The 9,732-nt window shown below is 36.9% G+C and overlaps 1 non-coding gene across 1 annotated transcript; it reads right to left on the bottom strand.

Moving 5' to 3' along the window:
• Nucleotides 1-2,959: 2,959 nt before the first annotated feature.
• On the bottom strand, nt 2,960-3,047 carry trnay-gua (transfer RNA tyrosine (anticodon GUA)). Its single transcript is given in 2 exon segments — nt 2,960-2,995; nt 3,011-3,047. It is a non-coding gene; the product is annotated as a tRNA-Tyr (tRNA).
• Nucleotides 3,048-9,732: the final 6,685 nt, after the last annotated feature.

Below are 9,732 nucleotides of genomic sequence, written 5' to 3'. Positions count from 1 at the left end.
CGCTCACCCTGCAGTCCATGCGGGTCCTGATACCCCAGTACAATGACGGGGACACTAAACTGTAATCAGGTGCCGTCCTTCAGCTGAGACGTAAAACCGAGGTCCTGAATCTCTGTGCTCATTCAGGAGAATGGTGGTGGTGGAGGGGAGTCCCCATTACCTGTAAAGCGCATTGAGTGGAGTATCCAGAACAGCGCTATATAAGTGTAAGCAATAATGATGATGATGATAATTATTATTATTATAATGTAAAATGCAATAAAAAAATCAAACTTTGATTCAAAATAGATTAATGTAAAAACTGATAAAGCTAATGCTTTTTTCAGGGCTATATCTACTTTTTTTTTAAAAAGCGAAGTCTGTCGCGATTGTGAGAGTTAGAGAATGTGTTCCAGCGGGTGCCTTCATATCATGAGCGTCAGTCTCGCCCGTAGCTGCGAGAAGGTTAAAAGCGCACAAGTGATCTGTAGACGATGTTCGGGGAAGAAATAATTCTGTTTTCAGCACAGGGAGTGAGAATGAGCTCAGCCCGGCTCCCAGCAGAATGCATTCTGGTTTGGTTACTGTTAGACTGTGCGTCTGAGGCTCTTTGGATCGCAACGTAAAAAAAACAATTGCTCACATCGTGTGACTTCCACGACAGGAAGGAAAGATATCACTTTAAAAAATCAGAACTGAAGATTTGGATCCTGGGCCTCAACTTCGAACCCCTCCAATCTGGCTTCCGTCAACTTCACAGCACAGAAACCGCCCTAGTCAAAGTCACCAACGATCTCCTAATAGCTTCTGATTCTGGTTCTCTTTCCATACTCATCCTTCTTGATCTCAGTGCTGCCTTTGACACTGTTGACCATAACACCTTGCTTTCTCGTCTTGAGACTGTGTTTGGAGTCTCTGACACTGCCCTCAAATGGTTTAAGTCTTACCTCACTGATCGCTGTCACTTTGTCTCTCTCAATGGGTACAGGTCTGAAATCGGTCTTGTCAAGTCTGGTGTCCCCCAGGGCTCAATACTGGGCCCCTTGCTCTTCAGCATTTACATGTTCCCACTTGGTCAGCTTTTAAGATCACATGGCCTCAGCTTTCATTTTTACGCTGACGATACTCAAATATACATCCATACCAAACCCGACACTGACGTGGCTGTCTCTATTCTATCTAAATTCATCTCTGACATAAAAATTTGGATGACTCAAAACTTCCTTCATCTTAACTGTGACAAGACTGAAGTCATGCTTATTGGTACCCCCCATCAACTTCGTAAAGCCAGTCCTGTAACCCTGTCTGTAGATGGCTCTGTACTAGAGCTTCAATCAAAATTGAAAAACCTTGGGGTTATATTCGATTCTGGCTTAACATTCGACCCACATGTACAGCATACTGTCAAAACATCTTTTTTTCACCTTAGAAATATCGCAAGACTACGGCCTATGCTATCATTAACTGTGGCTGAAAAGCTGATCAACATATTTGTATTCTCCCGAATTGACTACTGCAATGCTCTGCTCCCTGGTGTATCTAAATCTACTCTGAACAAGCTGCAGTATGTCCAAAATTCAGCAGCCAGAATCCTGACCAGGTCTAGTACAAGTGTTCACATTACTCCTATCCTGGAGTCCTTGCACTGGCTTCCGGTCAAATTCCGCGTAGACTTTAAAATCCTCATGCTCACCTACAAGGCTTTACATGGCTTGGCACCTCAATACCTGTCTGAACTTTTATCGCCCTACTCCCCACCTCGCAACCTCCGCTCTTCAAATTCTGCCCTCCTTACTGTCCCCCAAGCCCGTCTACATTGTATGGGCGACAGGGCCTTCTCCTGCTATGCCCCCAAGCTCTGGAACTCTTTGCCCAAGGATATTAGAGAGACACCTTCTCTAAACTCCTTCAAATCCAGACTCAAAACCTTCTTCTTCAGAAAAGCCTTTACTTAACTGGTTCCATTCTTCACCCCTCTGCTCTTCTTAATACCATCTTCCACGGTCTCCTCTATTTTTATTGTTGTATTGTTGTAATTATAATTGTGTCCTGTCTTGTGAAATTTTCTTATTTATTGTTGTAGTCTTCTTATTTATTGTTATTGTCATCCTGTAAAGCGCTTTGAGAAGCCACCTTTAAAGGCGCTATATAAAATAAAGTTTATTATTATTATTATTATTATCAACTTAAAAATAAACAGAGTTTAACGACAGGAAATTGATTCCAGTTGTCAGATCACGTATACGCATACCTTAGCTTTGTGCAACAACCTGAAACTTTCAGGTACCATAAATAATATTATTGCTAAACATATGCCATTCTAATCTGCAATCTGCATTCTAAAAATGCATTAAGTCCTGTTCTACACCTGCATGCTTTGGAAGCGCTGGCCTACCTGTATCAAAATATCAGATTGTGTTTCTGCAACATTTCGTGCATAGTACGCCATCTTATCTAAAACAGTCACAACAAGGGCTTTACATGCAGTCTGGGGTATTTTCCCCTTTTATATTTTTGCCACTTTATATCGAACCTGTTATACTCCCAGAAGTGCACAGTAGCTTGTACTTAATAAAAATGTACAATTCACCGCTGGTATAAACAGATGTGTGCCGTGTTTGCCTTTGTAAGCATTTGTTTAAAAAATAAGTTCACAATACGATAAAAACACAGAAAGCACAAACTTTATAATACAACGATACAAAATCAATACCAAATCATTATGCCAATGAAGTAACTATCCTTTGAAAACAGAGAACACCTTTATATCTACAAAAAACTTGACATTTGTATGTATTTTTGAATTACAAAGCAGACAGTCTAGTCCCTTAATTCAAAGATCAGATCTTGGCCAAAACAAGACAATCAGACGTGGGCTGAATTCGGAACAGGAGCCTTTGCTTAGTCGATTATTGAGCTTTTGATCAATGTCTGAATAAAACGTTTTTAACTCTTTGATTAAATTACACAAAAATCACCTTCCTTCGAGCCAGAATCAAACCAGCGACCTAAGGATTCCTTGTTGACTCCACTACAGTCCTCCGCTCTACCAACTGAGCTATCAAAGGGATGCTGTGGCATTGCTTTCAGGCACATACTGCCCAATGAAGTAAAATGTGAAATGGGTGATTTAAATCCCACTTCGACATCAAGTTTCCAACTCGTTTCCTTAGTCTCATTTACCTTGAATTTAAGCCACGAACCAGAATTCTACTGTATAAACTTCCAGGGATATTACAAAATGTTTGATGGGGCATCAATCATTACAGGCGGAAATTGATTCCTTTTTTTTCTCGAGGGATCATATTAAACATTTCATTAGTCTCGAGAGGAGGATCACCATGAGACACAAAACAAACAGTTTCTTTCTGTCTTTATTAGAAAGTAGCGTTTGTGCTACATTAATAATATTTTCGTGAAAATAAAGAAGTTGTAAATTTTAAAAATTTATATCTGAATCGAAATGTGGTTTTGAGTTAAATATTAGCGTGTTCATGTAATTAGTTTGTGTTTGTCATTACTATATATATATTGCCATGTTACTAGAATTTGTAACTGAAGTTTACTAGTTGTGTTTTTTTATGATGGTTAGACATTTGTTGATTACAATATTGTATATAATGTATAATTTGAACTACATATTTTTCAGGTGTGAATAATTGTATATTTTAAGAATAAATTTCTAAAACAAATCATTGGCTTTATTTACTAGTTTCTACACCTCTAAAAATCTTTCTTTGTTGTATAATAGACCTTTAACTATATATGTATAATAGTCTTCTAAATTTATCCGTATAATAGAACTCCAACCATTTGTGTATAATAAACATATAATCATAGATGTCTAATTGACGTATAACGATATACGTATATTAGAATTTCATTCTAGACCAGTTACGGAGCACATTTACACGTCTAAAGTATGCGTTTAATAGTCGTATATTCTACATCTTTTGCCCACTGGGATGTGCCGATTTTAACTTGGCAAACCACGATACACATTTTCTAATGAAGCCTTAATTAAAAGACAGTTTGTTTCTCGAAAGCGTGTTATGTAAAAAAAGAGAAAAACGAAAATATATGGATGGTAATCTTTCAAAGCTGAAGATTTTACTTTTGAAAAATTGACATTTTATGTATGCAGATGCATTCGCTGGTTTTAGAACATTGCTGTACTTCCTGAATCATTTTCAGTATGATAAAGTGGTTGTAGATTTTTCTTTCAGGTTAGGACGCGAGTGTGTACATGTGTTTGATTTTCGTTTCACTGATTCTCATTGAAGATTTGGGAATTAACGACGAAAGAATCAGTTGCCTCGGAAAGCAGATGGTTTGGTTTTCAACGATATTGAAGACACGCCCATGTAGAGCAGCGGGTGATGATTTGTGCTATAAAAGACCAAGTGCTCAAAGTGACGTCTGCGTTTACCGTTTAGACTTTTCATCTCGGGCGCACTTTTAGAAAGCAAAGATAGAGCAGTTGTGTTGAACCGCTGTAACAGCTGTCAGCAGAGTGGTGCAACGGGAGTGTGCTGGGCCCATAACCCAGAGGTCGATGGCTCAAAACCATCCTCTGCTATATGCGCGATTGATAAGCACACCATCAATTTAATGAAGTGCATCAAAACTGTTTTTCTCTCTCGTGTGTATGAAAGTGTCTTTCATCTTTACCAATAGCAGATGCCCAAATGTATCTTTGTATCTTTGGTTGTTCTGCGATCCTTCATAGTTTCCTCAATTCCTTCAAATGAACATTCATATCAAAGCAATTATGTATATATATATATTACAATTAAGGTACAGTACATATTAAAAATATCAACGCACATTTGTATAATGCTCATTTAATAATGATTGTCAAGGATTGTCAAGTTCTCCAACAAATCTGTGTTCTAATTTTAAAATATTTTTGCTAAGGATACAATGGGTGTATAAATGAATTCTCCCAACAGCCAGTTAAAGAAAAATTCCACATGTGAAGATGGTTTTCTTGGACATTGACTTAGGTACTTATTTGTTTACTTCTTGTAGTTGCACACGAGTAAAACACGAAGATTTCCTGCAACATTCAAGAGGGTTTGCGAAGAAATCCCTTCAATTTTTAGCGGAGATTATGTTTACATCATCACAATCTGAAGCGCGTCCCTGAGTGCGTTTGACCCACCAGCCCTTTGTTTAACAGCTGCACAGGGACACATTCCCATTGCTTTTCACAATTCACTGGCATTTTTTTGCAGCATTTCTTCTGTCCTGAGAAGCAAGATTTGTATTTTATCTTTCAGAATTTGTATGAATTTCTTGAAGTTCAAAAACAACTTGTTCCTGAAAAGAAATGAACACTTGCTTCAAAGTAAATCAAGACGTATGTGTCTCTTGCTGTGTGTGCTCTTATCTGTCCATCTCTCTCTCCTCTTCTCTCTGGCAGTCTGTGTAGAGTATCTGAAGGGGATGTAACACCACTTGGAAAAGAAGAAAAATTCTCAGGAAAAATTCTCAGGAAAATTCTCAGGCAGAATAAAAAATCATTATTCTCTTCTCAGTCAGATTCACAGCTCTCACAGACCGTCTTATAAATTTACAATTAGATGAAGTCATGTAACAGTTTTACAGATAATTTAAATAATCAGACAGCAGTTTTGGCAGTGGATACATCTCCACATGGAAAGAAACTGAAATATATGTGCTCACTGCAAAGTAGGAAGAGGTGGTTAGACAGGCAAAACAACTTTGCAGATAATGTGAAGTGACATTGTTTTGTGTCAATCAGCTCACGGATTTCGCTTCATGTGCCTTAAGCTGTGCAATTTGTATGGTTGTTGAATGAGATTGGTTTCTTCACAAGCCCAGTCAATTGCCAGTGGAGAGCTTGCCGACACACACCTTCATGAAGACTCTCTTTAAGATTTAATTGTCAAGTCGCCTCCTTTGCATACAATAGTAGCACCGACACTAAGAGAAAGGATGAGAAATGGCGTTTATCAAGCGATTGCAGTGTTTGTTTGACTGAGGATCCTTGTGTGCTGAACTGGCCTCTGGAGAAGTGTAGTGCAGTAAAACAGAAGGTTTGTGTCTCTCAAGATTGTAACAGAACAGAACAATACAATTACAATACTTTTAGGAGAGTAAATATTACTGGTGCATCACAGTTCTTATAATGGTGAAAACAGGAGCACCTTCTCGACATTTTTGACTGAAGTATTTAAACGGAAAGAAATACTATCACTATGCAATTCATAAATGCAATTGAGCTCCTCTAAATGTTCTAATCTGATGAAACAATGTATGGAATAAGGTGACAATATCGGAATTCATTCAAATGCACAAGATTAATTTTCAGCAACAAAAAAAGTGCTCGGAAATATTTTACAAGAATGAAACCTTACATTCACCTAAATAAACATTCACCCTCTACATTAGCAGAGAACAGTAGGACAGAAGGTTAGTGTCACTGGACACTACGTCAGAAAAGCCGATCTCTTGTCCCTCATTATGCAGGCTTGCCCACTCATGATGAACTGTCCTCCAGCGATATTCAGCTGCCATCATCGACTCAGACATGACGTTCATGTACATATTATAACTTAATATGACACTGCGTTACAATAATTTGATAAAAAAAACTGGTGAAAAAATAATAATCAAATATTTCTTTCCTTCTTTTAGTAGATAAAGACTTTGTCCAAAAAAGAAGCATTTATTCCTTTCATCTCCTACCAGCCCTTACAAGTCACCCAGTTTTTAATTTAGAGGTGGATTAAAGCTCTAGTCTCTTTGGGGGTGTGAGTTGGAATCCCACTGCTGCCAAATATCTCCAACTATCTCAGTGTTAAGAAGCAAAAAACACACATTTGCTGCAGAAGGAACAGGATAATTTGTGCCATTCAGCCTTATAGCGTGATGTCATTTTCTCATGCTCATTTTTAGATGCTTGTGATCGAATCTATGATTCTTATGAGTGTGCTCACCCTCCATAAAGGTAGAACAGATACAGATGCAGCCATTCAAAATGAGAATCTACCGCGAGTTACCGTAAATTCTCCTATAATACCACAATAAAATAATAGTATCCAGAATTTCCGCAAGGTGGAGCTAATAAAGCTCAACCTCTCATGTTTGAGCTGTCGCCATCAAAGTCTTTAACGAAGATATTACTAATAGTATTAATAATGAATGACCTTGGACAAGCTGTAAACTCAAAGTATTGCCCTGGACCACATTCTTTTTTTCATTGGCCGTCTTTGTAAAAGTAACACCACAGCATTTCGCAATCACGCATTGGTTTCCAATCGTGCAAAGTACAGTAATTTTTGAGAATCGATTCACCATGCCTTTCACATGCTCATAAAAGAGATTGATTTAGGAACATAAACATATTAACGTATGCAAACTGTACTGTATACAGTATGTATATGTATATTTAATGTCTTAACTGTGCCCATTTAAGTATTGAATATGTATATGGAATTTTACCACTGAAGGGAAATCTTAGTACCTGAGCATAAAAAGAATAGGAGCATACTGTAACGTGTGTGAAGGCCATAAACAATATTAATTTTGGAACTTAAACATACAGTATATGGCTGGTCTCGGTACTTTAAAGAAAACATACACACCAGTATTCCATTTCTCCCTAAACATTTTAAGCATCGAAGTCTTTAACTAACGTCATACCGGAGTCAACAAGCATACTTTTAGAATTTGATTAAAAGGGAATATAATATGGAATCGAGTATCTAAAGAAATTAATAACGATATAATTATATTCATGTACCGCAACACAAGAATAGTACATGCTGTACATTGTTGATAATGTTTCTGTAGTGCTTTTTCAGCACTCTCCATGTGACCTTGCAGGTGGTGCAGTGGGTTAGGTTCTTGATTCCTACTGTATATCACATTGTCTGTGATCAAATCCTGCTGGAGCCATGACTTTTTTTTTAACAAATATTTGTTTGAAAAAATGAAACGTTTTCCTGAGTCAGAGATTAAATAAAACCTCACTCGCACCAAACAAATTTATATTTCTAAATATCACAACATGATCGAATTTAAGTCATTTTAATAACAATGAATAGTCACCTAGGTGTTACAATATAAACATTTAGATTGATTTAAATCGCATTTTGATTTAAATCGCAAACGCGGGTTTAAATATGTGTTTTTTGATTCACAATCAGACAAATGCAACATAAATTGATATTTTTGTCTTCTAAGTATCTTAATACATTTTCAGCATAGCTTTCTCCCCGTTTAGATTTATTTTTCTTGGGATCTTGGGATCAAATGTGGAAAGATTAGATTGTAATCGTTTTTATTTTTTAAATACATTTTAGAAAAGTGTAATCTATACTAAAAAGCTGTACACCACCTGCTATAAAGATACATATTGTAATACTTTTGGGTTCAGATAGGACAGACACAAGAACTCAGACTAAAATCAAAGTCTGTTAAAGCTTTGATTTTATATATCACCTTTAAAAGTGGCACAGCCAGCACAGACAAGCATCGCATATCTAAGGAAATAGCAGTATAACCTTGTTCATGCACAAACAGTGGCATGTTACATTATTAATTTGGGTGTCTCCTCTTGCCAGAAAGCTCTAAATTGCATTTTGAGTGCGGTTTTTGACTTTTTTTAAATTGCCACCCGTAAATAAAGCTGATACTGTTTAGACTTCTAATTATTTTAAACTGTATTACAGCAGCACAATGCAACGTAAATTGCATAAATGCACTTGGAATCTGTCCAAGCCCTACTTTGTCAGGCATTTTCTTTTACTGTAACGGACATAAAACCTCCCTTGCTTTTAACAGAGTTTCATACGAAACTACGAAAATTATTTAAACTTATCATTCAACAGAGCTCGAAATATCACAAGTATCCTCAAGAGCACAGACTGTATTAAAAGTATACTAGTGACAAACTAGTATACTTTAGATATTTTTTTCTGAACGGGGGAAAATCTGATCATGTTTCTCTATAACAATAATAAAAAAACATTATTTTACATATCACCTTTATGTGATATCACCTTAAGGACAGCACATACAAGGGTTAATTGCACAATGGACCGCACAAAGAAATTTAAAATAGTCTTCTTTAGGTGTGAGGGCAGGAGTGGATCGCAGCCGGCATAATCAACAAATTAGGAAAACAAAGAACAGGACAGGTGAGACGTGTATCCAGAGAGCGAGTGATCAGAAAAAGGAACAGCTGTTACACCCAGGTTTTACGCTCTCTCTCTCTAATCTAAGTGGTGAGAAAGCTGTGCTCAATTATAACTAAGGGACTTTAAAGTAAAAAGAGATGCTTCATATTGCTTGACTAATTTTAAAAACTAAGTTATAAATGCAGATGCTCTCTCTTAATATCTAATATCTTTAGAGGCTGTACAGTATGCATTACAATATAAACATTTACTGTCAACCTTTAAATCATCAATTGATTTAAAGACAATCTGTCAAAGCGCAATGAAACCTATTACTTGATTCTTATGGACTCCCAGTCCCGCCAGGGATTAAAAAATAACATAGAATCGCGTATCTAAAGAAATAACAGAATACAGTAACTATGTTCATGCACAAACAATAGCATGTTACATTATTAATTTGGGGGTTTCCTCTTGCCAGAAAGCGCTAAATTGCATTTTGCCTCAACACTCCATACTCAACAACGATAATTCACAAACAGCCAGAACATTAACTCCACATTCCCAAATAGACCTCATTTCCATAGCCCCACCCCTTATGCAA

The sequence above is a fragment of the Lepisosteus oculatus genome, chromosome 14 (assembly GCF_040954835.1).
Source record: "Lepisosteus oculatus isolate fLepOcu1 chromosome 14, fLepOcu1.hap2, whole genome shotgun sequence".
In the NCBI taxonomy this organism is placed as follows: Eukaryota; Metazoa; Chordata; class Actinopteri; order Semionotiformes; family Lepisosteidae; genus Lepisosteus; species Lepisosteus oculatus.
Note: the sequence above shows the minus strand (reverse complement) of the source record. Positions and strands in the feature narration are given on the sequence as shown.